Below are 19,359 nucleotides of genomic sequence, written 5' to 3'. Positions count from 1 at the left end.
CTTGTCAAATTATGAAATACAAGGTAAAATGTGTATATCAGTGTGAAATGATTGGGAGCATGGCTAAGAAAATAGTGAAAAATACTTCCTTTGAATATTAATTAAATTAGGATACAAACACAATCAACACCATTTTATGAAAGCTTGCTGTGGTAATTTAATGCTTAGAATTTTCTATCAAGAACACTCCAAAAGATGTAGTCTTAGCTGAAATGCTTGGATGGTCTGTGGAAGTGAATTTTGATTACAGCTTGATTGTACAAGACCTGCTATAGACTTTACACTGGCCCACATAATATGAATTGTAAATACTGTAAACAGCTACAATACAAATCTGCTTTGTCAGAGACACTGAGCTTACCTAAAGAATGGTCTATTTACAGCTCACTAGCTGGTTTGTACTTAGACTTCTTGTGGACACCCTATGTCAGCTGGCTAACTCTACTGCAAAGATGAGGCAAGATATTTCTATTCCAGTGTATTCTAGTCCATGAATTTTTTTAATGTTATGGCATTTTTAGAATGAGCTAAGCCATGTCATCTTTACTGGTCACCGAGGGAATACACATGGGGAAATAAATTTAAAAGGTTTTCACACTCATAGCCTCCTTGGCAATAATCATCCTCATTTATTTGTGTTTGAGGAATTGCATTTCCCTGTTGTGTTCTGTGTGGAGTTATACTAGCAGTGCTATATAGTACATAGTGGGAAGAAATGTCCAAGCTCTGCCGCTTCTTTGCTCATCCTTCTATTCACTAGAGAGCTTGATGAAAGGAATGGTATACATAAGAAGTGGTAAAGGAATGGAAAGAAATGGAAAAAGCTGATAGAGCCTTATAGATGGCATAACTTTCTGAGGCAGGGTCATAACCTAGGACTTGCAGGATTTAGTCATGAGAAACTGCTCTCCACAGCCAACTCTCAACTAGAATTTTTCATACTGAGTCACCTTCAATTTCGTCCCTCATTCAGAGTCCTTTGTTTCCCAACATGGTTGCTTACAAATACCCACAACAGGTTTTCAGTGAAGGGTACCATAGAAATGAAAAACTACCACAACCCAACTCCCAGCATGGCATACTTTTTACATTATTGATCTCTGTTTAAGAATGAAGCGAAGTTCTCATTTACAATGTTCATTTACAGATAGCTTTTTACTCTCTCAGGTACAAGAAAAAGAATATTTTCATTCTGGGGCTTCCTTCTCAGAACTACTTACACTCTATGTCTTCTAGTTATGATCTAAAGAGGACACTGCCATTGCTAAGTAAGAGGACAAGGCAGTCATTTCAAGTAATGGGCCTGAGATCATCCACAGCTTGTTCCCTTGCTCTGTTTTCTGCCACTCAATTTAGCTTTCACTAAGACAAATGTGCTTGAGGAGGGTGGGTGCAAACCAGCTGATGCCATTGGCCCAGGTGTTGGTCTCTGGTCTCCTTGTATTAATTGGTAAAGATATGGCCAATGCTGCTTTCCCAGTTGCCTGGACTTCTACACACCAGTATTGTCTGCTCTACCCCCTGTTATGTTCATTCTTGGTACTTTTTAGCAAGGTCTGGTCTCATAATCTTAACTCACTTGCTTTGAGTCTTCCTCTAGTTGATGTCTTTAGATGATGACTGTCTCATTCATAAAACACAACAGGCTGACTGTGGAGTCATCAGCTGTTGTTTCATGTCTAATTACAAGTTTTTCTTCCCCAAGTCCCATATGGAAAATAAAATATGTTCACGGTAACAAGAAGTTTCTTATGCCTCACTCTACCTCATTGAAACATATGCAAAACCTTTCGTCTCCCTGTCTATTGAGTAAAAAATATCAAAAGCTGGTATTCAAAGGCTCTCAAGCCAAAACAAATTCATGAGTAATTTTGAATGGCAATAAACCTGAGGCAAGCTATTCTCCAACACCAAGAAAAAAGGAAAAGAAATTTTTCACTGTGAATCACTCTCACCTTTTGCTGTAATATTATGCAGTGATATTTCATTTTGAAAACAGTTTCCTCATCCGTTTTTCAAAAGGAGCAAGAAAGTACTCTCCAAGCTGCTTGTGTGGAATCATATACATGTCCAAAGAACAAATAAAACCACTTTTAAAATATTCTAAATGGAGGCAATGGGAGTTCTTTAGAAAATGTAACACAAAATTGTTTACAAATGCTCCATTTAGGTTATGTACAGTAACGTGAAAGTACATTTATTTTGCAACAGACTGTCTGCCTCATAGGCTCCTAATTTCTCTGTGTTCCTTCTTTAATTACTCCATCTGCTACTTACTTTCTTCATCTAATTAAGAGACCAAGATCTAGATTTCAACATAATTTGGACTTGATGCAGACTAAGACCACTGGATCTGGCTTGACAGTATTTCTAATCTTAGTCCTAGGAAAGTAAGCAGGACCCCTTCCAAATCTTCAGGATCTGCCATCTAGCCCCATTTCACCTATGCTAAATCTATTAAATTTCACTCCTTAATCACCTCTTTGTCAGCTTCTTCTACCTTTTCCCTGGCATTGCCCTTTGAGCCTGAAACTTCTCTCCCTTAATCAGAAAACCTCTAAGTCTCCGTTGAGGACTCTTCAAAAGCTTCTTGCCCTCACTTCCTACAAACTACTATGGAGTAATAAATGCCTTCTGATATTTTGTTCCAGTTTCATTCTTGTTAAACCATATGTCCTGAAAGAAGATCCTAAATTGTGTTAATGAATTGGTCCCTGAAAATAGTTAGCTATCAAAGCTAACTCAGCCTGTTTTTCTTGATGTCAGTGCTTATCATGGGGACTTTCTGCTATTTGCATTAGATTGACATATATGGGATGCCACTGAGATGTGATCTTCCCAGTTACAAATGTTTTCCTTGCAGATGAGTGGGAGACAGTAATACCTCTACCAAGACTTTTATGACAGGAATGCTATGACATCCTGAGATATTTTCATTAAGTATTACAGTGCTTTTGGCTCATCCTCTTGTGAAACCCCTTCTGTTTGTCAATAGTGACAAAAGGGCAAAAATTCTATCAGCCTGAGTACTGATTTCGCTCCAGTCTTGCTGTGACCCTGCTTATTGACACCTTTTAACAGGCAGTGAATTAATTGAAAAGGTATTTTTGTTTTTGAGGTCATGCAAGAAATCTCTGTCAAAGCTACTAGTCAAACACGATATATAAGTCACAGTCCAGTGGAAATGTCTTTTGTTAGTTTCTCACAAAACTCTTCAGGCTCCTGCTACAAGCCAGCGGAATACCCCCAACAGGACAAAACATCATTCTAAGCAAGGAGCCATGTAACATAGCTAATAAGAAACTCTGAGGAACATGCTATGAACTCTGGACCAAAGAAAATCACCACTCCTCACTCACTGTGCTAAATATTTAATTATTTCCTGTCACCACACTCTCCAGACTATCAAGCTGCAATAGGGTCTTTCACTACCTCATACCAGCACACTCTTCATACAGTCCCTCTGCTGCCTTCTCCATGTCTCACCTCATCCAGGGTATGTGTTCTCTCTCCTCTTGCTTCTTCCTCCCTCTGCTTCTGCCTCTCAACCACTTAACAGAACCAGCCACAGCTGCACCTTATCTACATGGGCCAACCCGCTGCCCCTGAAGCCAGCCCACAGCTGTGTGTTATCAATGTAAATTAACCCAGCTTCGTTCTACTACAGTTTCCTTGCTTTAAGTCAAGATGGTCTTTTCCAAAAGGGAACATAGAATCCATAGATCCATAACTTACTTATACTTAGGGGAGGGCTGTCCTTGGAGTTTGGAGACTTGACTGCAAATCCCTATTTTCCCTGTTTGTATCTGGACCATGAGTTTAAAGACTCCTTTCCTGTGTCCCAGGTGGATATCCTAATTTTGGTTTATGGGTGCTATTCGGTGGGATTATCTTCAGCTCCTTCTGTTCATTGTTTCCATTATATAAATATTTACATAGTACTTGGTACAGGAATTAGAGCAGGACAGACCAGGTGAGTGTCCCACCAAGCTGCATACAACCTTCTTTTCCTCAGTAAAGTATTAGGGATCTTTAGGCTGATTGTGTGAGAATCATGCTAAAGCCAAAGTGAGAGCCCAGAATGCAAGGTTGCTAAACTATGTGATTTTTTTAGATGGCCACCAGCACAAAATAGGGGCTTACTAGATGACATAATATTTCAGTGCTAGTTTTGAAGATTTCTGTAGTGTTTGAATATGGACTTAGGCACTCAAAGAGCAGCTAAGCACCCAATTCAGCCATTGTTCATGTAGAAAGAGTGGGCATCATCACCCTGTCCAGGTCCTCAGCTTAGCTCTGGGAGTCAAGCTCCCTTCCTGGAACCTCAGATGCTTGCCTCAAGGCCAATGCAAACCATCGCCAAGTTTCACTGATAGCTCATGCCTAACTTTGGGCCTTACTGGTTTACAGCTGAGAACTAAGCAGAAGTAAAAGCACTAGAGAAAGCCAGGAAATGCATGTCTTTAAATATTTAATGAACGCAAAGGTTCTAAACGTACAGATATTTGGAAACTGCAGACTCTACTTCCATGCTTTCAGTGAAAACCTTTCAGCTCTTACTGAAATACAAAGGGCTTTGAGGTATACAGGCTGCACGCTGCCTTGGCTGCTGCTAAATCTTCTAGCTATTGAACAAAATGTAAGAGACCATCTCTTCATAAAAAACAGTTCCTAATACTCTGAACACCTCGGGTTTTTTTTCTCTCCAACCTCTGCCAAGATTTAGGCAGAAGGCTATTAACAGTTGATAGGGCTACTAGTCTCTCCTGTTTTAGCAGGACAAGGTTATTCAAATGTTAATGGTCTTACTCAGTGTCTCTGCCACTGGCTGCTTTTGCCCATAAAATGGAAGATTTAATCCACACTGAAGGTTTTGGTCAGAGGTAAAGTTCAGAAAATCAAGCAGAATTTGTAAGTATACAGAGACAGATTCCCTGGGCTGTCTCAGCCACTTCAGCTGCTGTGGCCTTATCTTGCAACATCACCCAGTTGCATTTGTGAACTCTCTCTCAAACACTGTCATCCCTTAATCAGTTTTAACGATACAGTTTCTGTTGTAATTTAAGCTCAGGTAGTTCTGTTTCAGCAGAAGTCAAGCTGGTGAAAGCTGTGGTGTGTAGATGTTTTACAACAGTCTTGCCCTGGGAGAAAATAAGGGAGCTGACCTAGAATGTTTCCTTTCTTCCAAGGCTGTGATAAGTGAGCAATATCAAAATGATGTATAAAATATTTCTTTACTTATTTGCAAACAGAATGGTGTCAATCTGCCATGAAGCAAGGAACCGCAATGTCAACATGCTATAGGGATGTATGAATAGCTGACAAAAACAGGTGTGCATGAAAGAAGTGTGATGTATTTTTCTCTAACAAAGTCATGACAGTATCTTTACCATTCATCTTCACAGGCAAGCACACACATGCACACACACACACACGTTATTCTCCTAGCTGTTTTTAGAGATAATTTGCCTGTTGAAAATCTGCATCTTTAAGACTTAGGAATTTATTTCTTAAAATATTAATGATATTAATTTAGATCTGCATCTCTAAATGTGATTTTTATTAAGGGCTTGAAATGGCTTTTCCCCCTAAATGTAAGATTTGTTTTATGGGCTTAGGAAGATGCATTAAATTTTAAACAATAAATACTGTCTCTACGTTAAGTATTGTATCTTAATTTGAATCTGCTGATGACTGAATGGCATTTCTTTCAAATGTCACTAGTCTTGCTTGTGAGCAATTTGTTCAAGTGTCTGGCAGGTATATAGAAACAGCATTAAGAATCTGTGACAGGTCAGGCTTAGTATGACTAAATTATATTTGATACTATGAAGAAATGGTCAGAACAGCATGACTGAAGCAGAGCAGGGAAGAGGAGAAAAAAAATGTACCTTTCTAACAACTGCTATTTTTGTTACCATCTGGGGAATGAAAATGGCATCTCCAAACCTCAAAGCAGAAGTCTCTGCAGTGGGTGCTGAAGGGCCAAGATCTTTCCCTCTGAAGTTTGGATGATGTACTTCAGTATAAAGAAAGCTTGTCAAAGTAATTTCGGTCTTATACTAGCTAAGTCAGAAGAAGTCACAGGAGTGTGATTGTGTAGTTTGAAATATCTTCCAGAGTCCACTTCAAGATCTGTCCCTTGGTGGAGTCTCAGGAAGCAAAGAAATGGAGTGTTTTATGGAGGAACGGGAAGAGACAAAGCACATATAACAAGAAAAATGTGAAGGGTATCCCAGGGGAAACCATACAAGAATATGTAGAGAGAAGTGGCTTGTCATCCTCAGTTTAAACAACCCTTTCCCAAGTTTACCATCTGTGGCATCGCATTTATGAGGTTTTCGTCTTCCCCAGCAAAGCTCTGATGAATGGAAGTTTCTTTTTCATTGGTAGTGATACAATACCCTCATCAATGTCATTCAGAGGAACAGAATGGGGCTGGAATTATGTAAAAAAAAAATACCAAATTATCCAGTGTTACCTTTCTAGTTAAATAAAGTAGAAATGGTCTATTACTATCAGAGTTATTTCACAAGTGATTGTTTCAGTTGGGTGAGGAGGATAAATGTCTTTTTGTCATTGGTTTGGCAGATATTTAAGCTCTCCATACCCTTGTGGTAGCATTTTCTTGGGATTATATATGTGAAACATACCATTGACTGATCCATGGCTATGGTGACACTGGGTACACTGTGCTAGAGCGCGCTGGATATGCTCTGGCTGTCTCCCAAGTCACAGCAGCCAATCCACTTTTTACAGTGTGTGTCTGCATGAGTGACTGATAACTGCAGCTTGGTTTCTGAGAACATTTGTTAGGTACAAACAGTGACTAGCAATATAGGTTTTGCTCCATTTAATATGTGATTTTAGTATGTCTGACAAGAATGTTGCACTTTCCACTGTGTCAGGAAAAGACTGTCTAGTCATAAGGAATGAAAGGCAAATGACGTGGCATCTCTGGAAACATCTACTAGGACTAATGACACAAGCCCTGACTTTGGCCAGCACTGCAGTGACAACCCAGAGCTCACTGCATTAGCTCGCAGAGCTTACTGTGCTTCAATCACAGGAGCAATATTGGACAAAAGGAAAAGCAGTGACCAGAAAATACAGATTTTGGAGACCTTAAGGCTCCTTGGGACCAGCTTTTCTTCTTTCCTGCCAAACAACTTGAGAATCTTTGATTTCAGAAAAAAGCAGCTTGCTTATTCCAAGGCTCAAGATTTTTTTTGCAAATATTGTGCACTCCTCCTGCCAATTTCCCTGTCACTGGGTGCGCAGCCTTTAGGATAGCTGGGCACATTAGCAGTGGGCAATGGGAAAGATACTGCCAAGAGCTTTGCTGTTAGTGAAAAACGCCAGCATTGCTAGCAAACGTAGAGGACTTGGGAAACCTGTCTAATGTAATATCTAGTAAGCAGCATGAAATTTCCATGCAATTAGAGAGTGAGATAAAATGTCAGACAGTCAAGAAAGCTGTTACCATTTATCCTTCCCAGAGCCAAGGCCTTGTCTTCAAGGGACACGGAGACTCCTGCTGCACTGCAAGAGTAGCCCAGAGAAAAGTGACAGCAAAGTCCGTGCTGTTCTCAGCGTATGTGCCAGACTGATGTAATACTGAAGAAAAAGTTGAAGTTAAATGCCAGGGACAGAATAGCTCAATGTCTAAAATCAAACAATTTAAATATGGAACTGCTCGATCATCTTGATTTCCAGGAAGAAGATCAACACATAAAGTTATTTTGTGTTCCCAGGTAAGAGTACAGAGACTGCAAACTTACAGCACTTGTCTTTGCTCATTGCACGCCCTCTGATCAACACGCTACCTGAGTGTCCCTCTCGAAGCCTGTGCAGTGTGGCAGAGGAAAGTACAGCACCTCTCACACTGACTGGGGGGAATTAAGATGTAGCGATGGCTCTGATGGGATTGCATCAGCAAATGGCCTCTTTAGTTGCCTAGAAGCCCATATCAGGAGAACAACTCTGAAGATCCGCTGTATCACACATAGTCTAAACTTAATCATGCCGAATCAACGTGCTGTGACACCCATAAACAACCAGGGGTGATATGCATAAGGTTTTCAAAGCAACAAATCATGTTGTCCGTGTCCAGGAAAGAGATTTTTTCCAGTGCAAAGCATGCATCTCTGCTTCACGCGTTGGCTGAAGATTAATGGTTTTGAAGCCACTTTGCTCGAGCTTCCTGAGCCTTTTAAGAATCTCGCAGAGTGAGAAGACAAAGTATCATTCTTCCAAGCTAAAAGCTCATTTCAAGCGAACATGTTGTGATGGAAGAATATTTCATCATGTCCATGCTGACCATAAAATAGGTGATAGGCTGCAGTGGTCAACTGTGCAGGTCCTTGCAGCAAATCTAGAAGAAACCAGTCTTACAGATGACACCACTGATGGGATAAAAGCCCTAAAAGCTCCAGTTCTGAATTGTATGGTATTTTCCCAAGCTTTTCCAAACATACTTAACAGCCCAGATTTTCCATCAGCTCCTTGCGGCTTTCATTGAGAGAGGCACAATGCTGTAATAAGGCCTTAAGGTTATAAGAGTAACACTATCAAATAGCAATTTTGTCTCATTTTTTTAGAGCTATTTATCATTCCTCTCCAGGCAAGATTTGCTAGTAAAAAGTCCGTTCTTAAAGGCTTTTGGTGTCTGCCACCCTATGAGCCCCTCCCCACATTAGATGATTAGTGACTTGAGCGTCTAACACACTTGACAGGCGGACATCACAAGAAGAACCTAGAGCTAATCTGAAGCTCTTATACAGGGCATTTAATGAGGTGATAAGACAGAGTGTGTAAGAGCACACACAGAGGTGATGCCAGCTTGTCACACTGGAATTCTTTCCAGTGCCTTAAAATTACTGTATATAGGGACTAGTTTGTTAGAGGAAAATGTGTCTTGCAGGATCCGACAGCCTGAGAGAGGCAAGGCTGCTGCTGCTTCATGTCACTGAGTCCAACCAGAAGCAAGGCAGAAGATGTGTTCCTAACAGGCACACAGACAGGGCACACACATATACACCACATACATGCATTGCCAGCCACACAGATCACTGACAGACACTCAGAGCACCCACATGAACACAGGCAGCACCAATGTCCTCATCTACTCATCTCTCCAGCTGCATAGGATGGAGGTTCACTAGTGAGAATATATATTTCTGTACGTAAGTACAAGCGGATTCCTCCAACAGCTGTGTCCAGACATTCAGTCTGTACAGTAGCTGCCATCTGGATCCCAGTCTCCCCAGTTGCTGGCAACCTCCCTTAGTCAAAAGGCGATCTGGAGAGCTGCTCCCAGCGACTTATAGCGATGGGCTCCACACTTGGACCACTGGGCTGACGGCTCTCCTGAGACAGCCCTGGGAGGGGCTGGGACAAAGCGTTCCTTCCTTGGGACTCCTTGATTTGTGTTCCCACTTGCCATCATGCCCCTGTGCTCCTCTGGGCTTGTGGAAACGTGCCTTTGATGGGCTGTTGGTCCCTGTGGTAAGCCTGGGAGTAGCCTGGCAGGGTACTATTTAGGGCCCCTTCCTGCCATTGTCTCCCCTAGCTTCTCTTGTGGGTGTGCAGATGAGCTTCATTGAATAACCCATCACAGCTGCACCAATAAGCAAGTCAAAACCAGTATGAATGGAGAGTTATTTCTGAATGTGCACTGAGAAATGACAGATTGTAAAGAAATCACAGGAGTTGAACCTGTACTGCGGCAACAAGAGATAAAGTACAAAAATTCAGTTTATATATTTTTTCTTTTTCTACTGATGCAGCTAATTACCCATTTTGTTATATTTAAAGAGGCTCACACAGCTCTCAGCACTCCTGTCATCTTTAGACAATACGGCCTAATTCCAAATCTGCAAGACTACACTGAACTAAAGCTAGTAAATTCTGGATGGCCTCAAAATGATTCTGTGTTCCATCTTTCCCCTGTGATTCATAGGCAGGTGTGCAGTACCACTGAAATGTCTTGAGGTATTCGGGACACTTGCACAGGTCTGCTAAGTATGATGGAAGACCTGCAGAACATCCGTGGCTCCTTGGAAGGACAGCTAGGGACTATGGCATCCCAAACAGCGCTAGATATCTGCATCTAGATATTTGAATGAAGAGGGCCCTGCCTCTCAAAATAGTCAAAGAAGTGTAGAATGTAATGAGGTTAACTACAGATGCCTGCTTTAGGATAAGGTGAATAACTCCTTGGATGCCATTGAGCTGGAGTTACATTAAGATGTAGCTTCCTGGTACTGTTCAAGACCCCCTAAGGATTTAGAGACACACCCCAGCAGGACTGCAAGACGTTGCACAAGTTCTACAGATATCCCATGCCCTTTTGGAATAGCGATCAGAGTCTGGAGAGGCTACTTAGATCATTTCAAATGGTACTAGACTAGATATTCTGGTGGCTGAATTTATCTTCAGTTCCTAACTCTCATTTAGCTCATGTAAATCGTAGACATTTAGTTGATTATTCCCAGTCTAAGAGATTAAGAAGAACGGGAGAGGTAGAACTATTTAAATAGATTTTACCAAGTGCACAACAACAAGCTATCTTCCTGCAAAAAAAACCCCAAAACCGTGAGAAGTTTAGCAATAGTCTGTTTCCAGCTTTATGGAAAGCCCTTCAATGACATTTAAAAAGGAATCACCAAAAAAGTGAAGTAGGGTATAGTACTAAGTATAAAAAATAGCACAAGCAAGTGGGCAAAAACCCAGAGTACAAAATAGTAAAAATACAACATTACTGCAGTGAAGTAGGAACATATAGGACGATAAGGAAACTTTTATAAACCTAGAGGTAGGACACAAAGGCAAGGAAAGGTGTTATTTTTGCAAAAGAGGGAAGGAGAGTGAATTACAGGAGAAGCAGAAACATTCAGTGCCTTCTTTGCCTTATTCATACTCAAAACCTAAAGTTTGATTTGGGAATTAACAAAGAATGTTTTAATAGGGCAGTAAAGGAACACAGTGGAACAAGGAAATAAGAGCTTAAAAAGTGTTTAGGTCAGTCAGATTATCTTTTCAGAAGCACCTGAAAACTTGTCCTCAATGGTTAGAGATCCAGCTGAAATAATCTCTGAACCACTTGAAACACATGTGCTCAAGAATCACCGTGTTATACAACTAGAAAGCATGAGTCAACATGAGATTCTGTAGCAGAAAAACACATCTTGAGCTGTGTTAGAGGACTATTAATGTATGGCAAGGGAAATAATAATTATCCTGTAGTTAGCATTGGTAAGGCCTCAGCTGGAGCATTGTGTCTGGTTTTGATCATTGTACTCTGTGAGGTATGTGGGCAAATTGGAAAGAGTCCAGAGGAAAGCACACAGAATGATAAAAGGCTGAGAAATCTGGTAACTTCCTTTGATGGATTGGTTGCCTGTAGAAGGACAAAAAGAAATCCTGTAAGTTTTTAAAGAAGATGGTTTTGGTAAGATTTGAGAAGGAAAAAGCCTGCTCTAAGGACAGGAGGCATGAGCCACTGAAACAGGCAGATCAAAGGCAAGCTTCCGAGGCTCCTTCACTCCCAGCTTTTAAACTGGGGCTATACAATAATCTGTCGGGAATGTTGTCCTTAAAGTGGTTGGTGTAACTAGAGGCACAGCTGGCCTGGTGGATCACCGCACGCTCCCTCCAGCCCTCCGCTCCCTGACTGCACGGTCCTTGCTGCAGCTAACAATAAGGAAGCCAATTAATGCTAATTGGGATGCAGCCACCTTCCCGCTAGGAATCAGATGAAGACTGAGAAGGCATTTCATACAGGCCACTAAACAGCTGTCAGATGGTAACAGTGTTCAGTTGCTACTGACCTGGGCTGCATTTATCTTTTAGTGACTTGCTGTGCAAAGCTCTGTATGCCATTATCAATCCCCTGGGCAATGTAGCCCCTGTTTTAGAGTTGCTTGACAAATGAGATTTAGTTTCCAGAGAAATGTTGCTAGGTAGCGCCTTTTTATTCCTAGATATTAACTTATCACACCTCCCACTGTCTCTCTTTTTACCCTGACAAAGTCAAATACATATTAAGCAAGAGAAAAAGCAGACAGAAGGAAGGTATTTTACTGCAATATGGTTTTATGTTGTTATCATAAAAGAAGATTTGAATTGGCCCATTCAAACAAAAATGGAAATACACACAAAGCTCTCGCGTTGTGAAATTACCAGGAGTATTTAATTTTCATAGAAAGAAATGTCCTTTAAAAAAATATCATTAGAAGTCTGTGTAAGTATGGTTTGAGATTCTCAAGCTTTCTACTGGGAGTCCTTCTGTTTTATTGTTTTGTAGAAGGTTTATATTACCACTCTGTCTACTTATTGCTGATACTAAACATGCCAAACAAAAGACATTACTCCTTTTCTCCCTTCCCCCACCAAAAGAAAGAAAAAACAAAAAAGAAGTTGACAGATTTTTGACAGCAAATAATTAGCTAAAAAATTAGTTGTATTCATTTGTGAGCCAGACAAAACTTCTAGGTGTGATATAAAAGGAAGATGATTTAACAAAAACAGTGAAATCAAGTTGTTATGGTAACTGGATTTCGAAAGGATGTAGGTTAAAAAAAAGGGAAGAAAAGATTTATGCTCCATCTGGTCTAATCACTGCAGTAAAACACAATTGTTAAAGAAAAACACCTAATAAGGATAATTTCACATCTGGCATCAAGCATGTACGATATTTCACATCAACGAGAGGCCCAGATGTGAATCAAATTTTGCTCAAATATCTGCCAGGTTATATAGTAAGAGTTATATAGTAAAAATTAGTAACTGAATTTAATAATTTTAAACTACATTACTGTGAAAATTCAGTTCAAATATTTACATTTGATCATTTGTGCTGCATACATTGTGCTTATTGATTTTGATTAACTTCTGTTAGTGCATGGTAATTATCTGATATAACTTAGTGTGTGTTGCTTCTGGTTTTGTGTTAGTGTGCAAGACTGGGAAATGAGATGCTTCATCTCACTTGGTGCTGCAGCCTATTAAATAAAATCTCCACTGGCAATTAGAATACAGAATGTCTGTAAAAGGGCTTTGTCAGAGAAATGTAAATTTGTGCAAGATGCGGTCCACATCATTCAAGCCAAGCAAAACCCACTTCAGATGGAAACCACTAGCACTTCCCTCCTGAAAAACAGTCTTAGAAAATGCAGGGGGGAACCTGGGCTGTGGAGATCACATGTTACACTTTTGATGCTTCCCTGCTCATTAACAGGTCTGCAGCTACACAAAACCACCAAAAGAAACCCAGCTTTTGGCAGCATACTCCAAGAAGTTTTAAACAGCTTCATTTTGTCATTTCTTTAACTACATTTGGTGACTTTCCACACTCCTGACACCAGTTACATCTTCAGTGCCAGATGTTCAAGTTTCTTCTGGAGAAACACCTTCTTCCTTATTAGCAGCCACACTTTCTGATAAGACCAGTATTCTAGTGATTTAAGTTTATTCTGGTAATTTAAGTCTGACCACATGTCGTTTGTTCTCTCAACTCCCTCTCCCCATTTTTTGCCATCTATCTATAATTCAAGCTTCATACCTTGAACATGCTTTTATAACTGATGGAAATGTAACTAACACACATTTGTTCCACATCCCATCAGAGACTGTTTCTCTCCTTTTTCATTTCACAGCCTACTGAACATTGCTCTTGGAGTCACCCTTTGGTGTTCCTCTCCTCCTGCCAGCCACCAGGGCGAGCTGGAGGGTGGCTGAAGCATAAGAAGGTATCCCATAACCTCACTAGACCTACGTGTGTCAATTAAACAAACCCAAATCTGGAGAACTGTAAGCATAAAGAGGACACCTCTTAGTCGTAGGAACAGCAGTTACGATCGCCATTGACTGTATTGGCATGAGCCAGGGGTTCGCTGCTGTCATGACAGAAAGCTGCTGCACAGTGGGCTGTGAGAGTCTGGGCAGAAGATTAGGGAAGTGATTACTTGCCGCTGTTGAGCCCTTGGCTTTTCAAGTCATCACAGTTTTGTTCTATCTCACTGCTCTTCTCCTCAGAAAGCTGCTGTTGCATCAGATTTGGCACTGATCAAACACCACTGCTCCCTTCTAACACTTTTAAACAAGCTCTTCCGTGCTTTCTGTCATGCCCCCTCCGAGGCTGGAAAGAATTTCATCCTCTCTTTCTTTTTCTTGTTGTGAGGCTTGACAGCAATTCAATCCTAGTCACACCAATACTGCTGTCAATCAGAAAGACCAGCATTACCCTCGTAGTTCTCTTCTGTCCCCCCTAATATTTTCCTGTGCTCACATGTGACACCTTTTCTGACACGTACACTGTAAGGGTTGGTCTTTCTGTTTCTGGGCAGGGCATAGCACGGGCAACCCCTCACCATGACAGGCACGTGTAGGAGCACGGGGTGCTGTCATATCCCTTTGCATCTCTGCCCACAACCAGCTACCGCATTCTGAGCATGTCAGTCTCACACACACACGCACACATGCACACGGTATCTGCAGTATTCCTCTCAGAAACATGATTCACATTCAAAACCTAGAACAGCTTCTGGCTACAATTCAAAATTGTCATCACATCCCATTTCCTAGCAAGGGGGAATCATTTCATTTTAAACAGCTAAAAAGCACCCATGTGCTTCAGCCAACTGGTCTCCAGTCTCAAAATGCTTCTCCTGGAAAGCACAGAAACAGTACATGTTTCTTAATGGGGCTACATATTAAGTGGCGCTATTAATAACATTGTAGTAGGAAATTTCTGTACTTTGAATGTCATTTGCCTGGTAGGAATCACACCTGAATCACGTACCACTCTATGAACTCTATTGGTTTATTTAATTACAGTGAAGACAGCATTTATTCGTAAGTTCAGGGTGGAAGAGAAACTTTGGAGTGAAAACTTATCTCACTGCAAATCACAGAATCATAGAAATGGTTTTGGTTGGAAGTGGCCTTCAAGATCATCTACTTCCAACCCCTCTACCATAGGCAGGGACACCTTCCATCAGACCAGGTTGCTCAAAGCCCCATCCAGCCTGACCTTCAGCACTGCCAGGGATGGGGCATCCTTAGCTTCTCTGGGTAATCTGTTCTGGTGTCTTACCACCTTTGCAGTAAAGAATATCTGCCTAATGTCTACTAAATCTACCTTATTTTAGTTTAAAAATAGTACCCCTTGTCCTATTGTTACATACGCTTGTAAAAAGTCCCTCTCCAGATTTCTTGTAGGTCCCCTTTAGGTACTGGAAGGCTACAATAAGGTCTCCCTGGAGCCTGCTCTTCTCCGGGCTGACAACCCCAACCCTCTCAGCCTGTCTTCATAGGAGAGATGCTCCAGCCCTCTGATCATCTTCATACCCCTCCTCTGGACTCGCTCCAACAGGTCCATCTCTTTTTTTATACTGTAGGCTCCACAGCTGGATGCAGTACTCCATGTGGGGTCTCATGAGAGTGGAGTAGAGGGGGAGAATCACCTCCCTGGACCTGCTGGCCACACTTCTTTTGATGCAGCCCAGGACAGGGTTGGCTTTCTGGGCTGCAACAGCACATTGCCAGGTTATGTTGAACATTTTGTCCATCACCCCAAGCCCTTCTCCAAGGGCTGCTCTCAATCCATTCTCTGCCCAGCCTGTGTTGATACCAAGGGTTGCCCTGACCCAGGTGCAGGACCTTGCACTTGGCCTTGTTGAACTTCATGAGGTTTGCACGGGCCCACCTTTCAAGCCTGTCAGGTTCCCTCTGAATGGCATTCCTTCCCTCCAGTACGTCAACTGCACCACACAGCTTGGTGTCATTGACAGACTTGCTGAGGGTGCACTTGATCCCACTGTTCATGTTGCTGGAAAAGATGTTGAACAGCATTGGCCCCAGTATGGACTCCTGAGGAGCACCACTTGTCACTGGTTTCCACTTGGACACCGAAATGTTGACCACAACTCTTTGAGTGTGACCATCCAGCCAATTCCTTATCCACTGGGTGGTCCACCCATCAAATCCATGTCTCTCTAGTTTAGGGACAAGGACATTGTGCAGGACAGTGTCAAAAGCTTTGCACGAGTCCGGGTAGATGACATCAGTTGCTCTTCCCTCATCCATCAGTGCTGTAACTCCATCACAGAAGGCAACCAAGTTTATCAGGCACAATTTGCCCTTAGTGAAGCCGTGTTGGCTGTCACAAATTACCTCCTTATTTTCCATGTACCTTAGCCTATTTTCCAGGAGGATCTGCTCCATAACCTTACCGGGCACAGAGGTGAGGCTGACCAACTTGTAGTTTCCTGAGTCTTCCTTATTTCCCTTTTTAAAAATGGGGGCTTTGTTCCCCCTTTTCCATTCAATGGGAACTTCACTAGACTGCCATGACTTCTCAAATATGATGGAGAGTGGCTTAACCATTTCTTCCACCAGTTCCCTCTGGACCTGTGGAAGCATCTCGTCAGGTCCCATGGACTTATGCATCTTCAGGTTCCTTAGATGGTCTTGGTCTTGAAACTGATCTTCTATTAATTAAGAGATTAAATCCTTCAATAATCTTCTTAAATTCATATTCCAAAATCTGAAGTGAAGGAAATGAGATATTTAAAATCCTTTCACATTCTTTCAGTGTCAGCATAAGGACTGTCAAGTCTCTTACCCAGCTGCCTTAGACACTTCCCTCCTCAAGCTTTCTTTGGTTTAGGTAATGCTGTGTGTGCCTTGTTTGCCAACACTCCCTGTGCCGTCAAATGACTCCTCCATGTACTGCTAGGTTTTATGTGGTCACAGTTGATTTTTCCTCTGCAGCAAAGTTCACCTTAGGCAGGTGAACTGCATTTACAGAACAACAAAGTATGGCATCACAGCAAGGAATCTATCACTCTAGCCTCTAGTAAAACCAAGGTCAGAACACAATTACAGGGTTCAAGTGTTTGGTAAGTTATTTGCTTGCACAGACTGCTGACTGATTGTTCTAGAATTGTTATTAGGTAAGTGCTAGCACCAGTGAGCAAAAGAAAAGTAAAATGAAACAGGAAACAGTAAGCAAGGAAAGCTTCTACAGACTAGGGCTTGTGCATAAGAAAGGGTAATGTCAAGGAAAACAAGGAAACATTGGAAAGCTGATTACTTCAAATGAGACATCCTAGGCAGTGACAGATAAGCCTAAAATCCAGTATTCCACATAACTATTTCTGTGCTGAATAAGAGGTTTTCTGAAAGCTTTGCCTCTGATTTAAAAAAAAAAAAAGAAAAAAAAAAAGAAATGCAGCTGTTCACGACATTTAAGAGAAATTATTCTTGAACTGTGCAAAACCTCATGTAATTAGATTTACCTAAGTAACTGGTTGCACAGGATTGGATTGAGGCTTTAGGAAGCAACACAGAGAACTGTTCCTTTGATGGTGCTTCATCCGAGCTTCGCCACCAAGGGCAGAAGGGAAAAGATGACTCCCAGGCTCTGCAGGCTGCTTATGGTGCTGCTAGTCTTGTTCTGTCCATGGCCAAGGACAGTCTACCCAAAGCCTGTGTTCACCCTCTGACATTTGTCTATATTGACTCAGGGTCAAGAAGACTAATCAGTCCCAGATTCGTTAACCTATGTAATCCTCAGAAATCCTTTAGAGTAATTCTGATCAGTATAGCAGAGCTTGCATGCACTCTGGCTGTTACTTTCCCCAAGTCTTTACAGGCTGCTACAAATGGAATATTTAGCCCTTTTATCATTGCATCCTGGTGCGGATCTAGTCCTGGCAAGTAAACTTAAAGATGAGGGTAACAGAGTTTAGGAAACAGGTTACTTTGGTTTTGCATGGGCATGATTTGTTTTATGCTGCATTGCAGCTGACTGATTTTTTACATAGTTCACTGTTTTAGCTACGTAGAGAATTTCTTATAACAAGTTAACTTGATCATTTGCAACATCTGACCATACCAACAGAGACAGCCCAAAGCAGCATCGTTTCAAGGTAGATCAGACTTCAAACTTCCTCAAAGGTCAGATATACTAGACTTTGGGGACTTGGATTTGTGCCTAATAATAGTAAAGATTTACAGTTGTTGTAACAGCCTCCAGCAAACACACACTACTTAGCAGTGTACAAAATGTTTCTAAGTGCCAAAAATCTTTGTAAGGAAAAATAAAGAAGTTTAAGGATCTATTCAACCTGAAGGCAATCTTGTAAGAGAAAAAAGGTCTCATCTGAAAATTGAGGCTGGAGAACAATTTTTGACAAAAATTATTACCTCCCTATGAACACCTATACGGGCTCATGTCTTATTTTGTCAGTAAATCATATAGTAAGTCATGTTTATTGTATCCCCTTTAGTACTGGAGACTACAGAATTATGATTTTGATGTGGGTAGTCCCTTTTCTTCTTGCTGTCCAGGGATGGGGAGGGAAGGATTGCTCTTTAATTCATTACTGTTAAGAGGTTGTTTATAACTGGATGACATTGAGGATCACAAGGTATCATGTGGTAGTGCCTAGCTAAAAGCACTTCAGATAAGGAAGACCTTGACTGTGTCTGCCCATCTTTGACTAGACTAATTCAGGATGAGCTGGAAAAAATAAGGAAGCAATAGATAAAATTTGTGATGCAATTTTGTCTAACTTCACACTTTTCTGATGTATTTGAGGCAGGAGATCAGAGGGTGATGGAAACCCTGGTGACAACTGCTACCTGGCCTAAGGTTACAGAGGGTGTGAAGTGTTCTGGGGCTGTGTGATTAGCAAGGCCTTTGGTGGGTTTTGGCAACTGTCTGATACAGAAAGTATCAAGTGATAAAAACTATCCCTTTGGGAGGGAGGGGGACACAGGGGTGACTGGCACCATGCAGATGTCTGAGCCAGAGGCTGAGCTGCTGCCCAGAACTCAGGCTGGTTTCAGCTGATCCCAGAACTGGGGCCTCAGGTGGTGTGAGTCATGGGGTGAAAACCTTGGTACAGCAATTGGTACCCACTCATGCTCCTGGCACGAGCACAGGTAGATCTCAATATTCTGTGGAGGGTTCAGTATCAACTCAGGTCTTTACTGGACCTCTAGCCCTCCATAGCTGCATCCTCCTTCTCTGAGGCTCCTCAGCACACCCAAACTGTTCTCCTTCCCCCAAATCCTTGGCTTTTAAATATCTTCACTGGTGCACTGGAGAAGCTGTTAACATCTACTGAGGCAATACTTCAAAAATCTTTTCAAGAAAACTACATTTTCTCACATCATTCACTTTCAACATAAATGTAAGTGTCCAAGTTAAAATTTTAGGTTTCCTTTACCACTTTTCCTTCAAAAAGAGGCAGGCCTCAGAAGGGGAACCAAATTAAGATGCTTAAGGAATATGTTCTTGAATTCCAGGGCTGGGTGAATACACAACTGAGTCAATTTTCTCTGCTT

Source organism: Falco naumanni, chromosome 2 (assembly GCF_017639655.2).
Source record: "Falco naumanni isolate bFalNau1 chromosome 2, bFalNau1.pat, whole genome shotgun sequence".
In the NCBI taxonomy this organism is placed as follows: Eukaryota; Metazoa; Chordata; class Aves; order Falconiformes; family Falconidae; genus Falco; species Falco naumanni.
Note: the sequence above shows the minus strand (reverse complement) of the source record.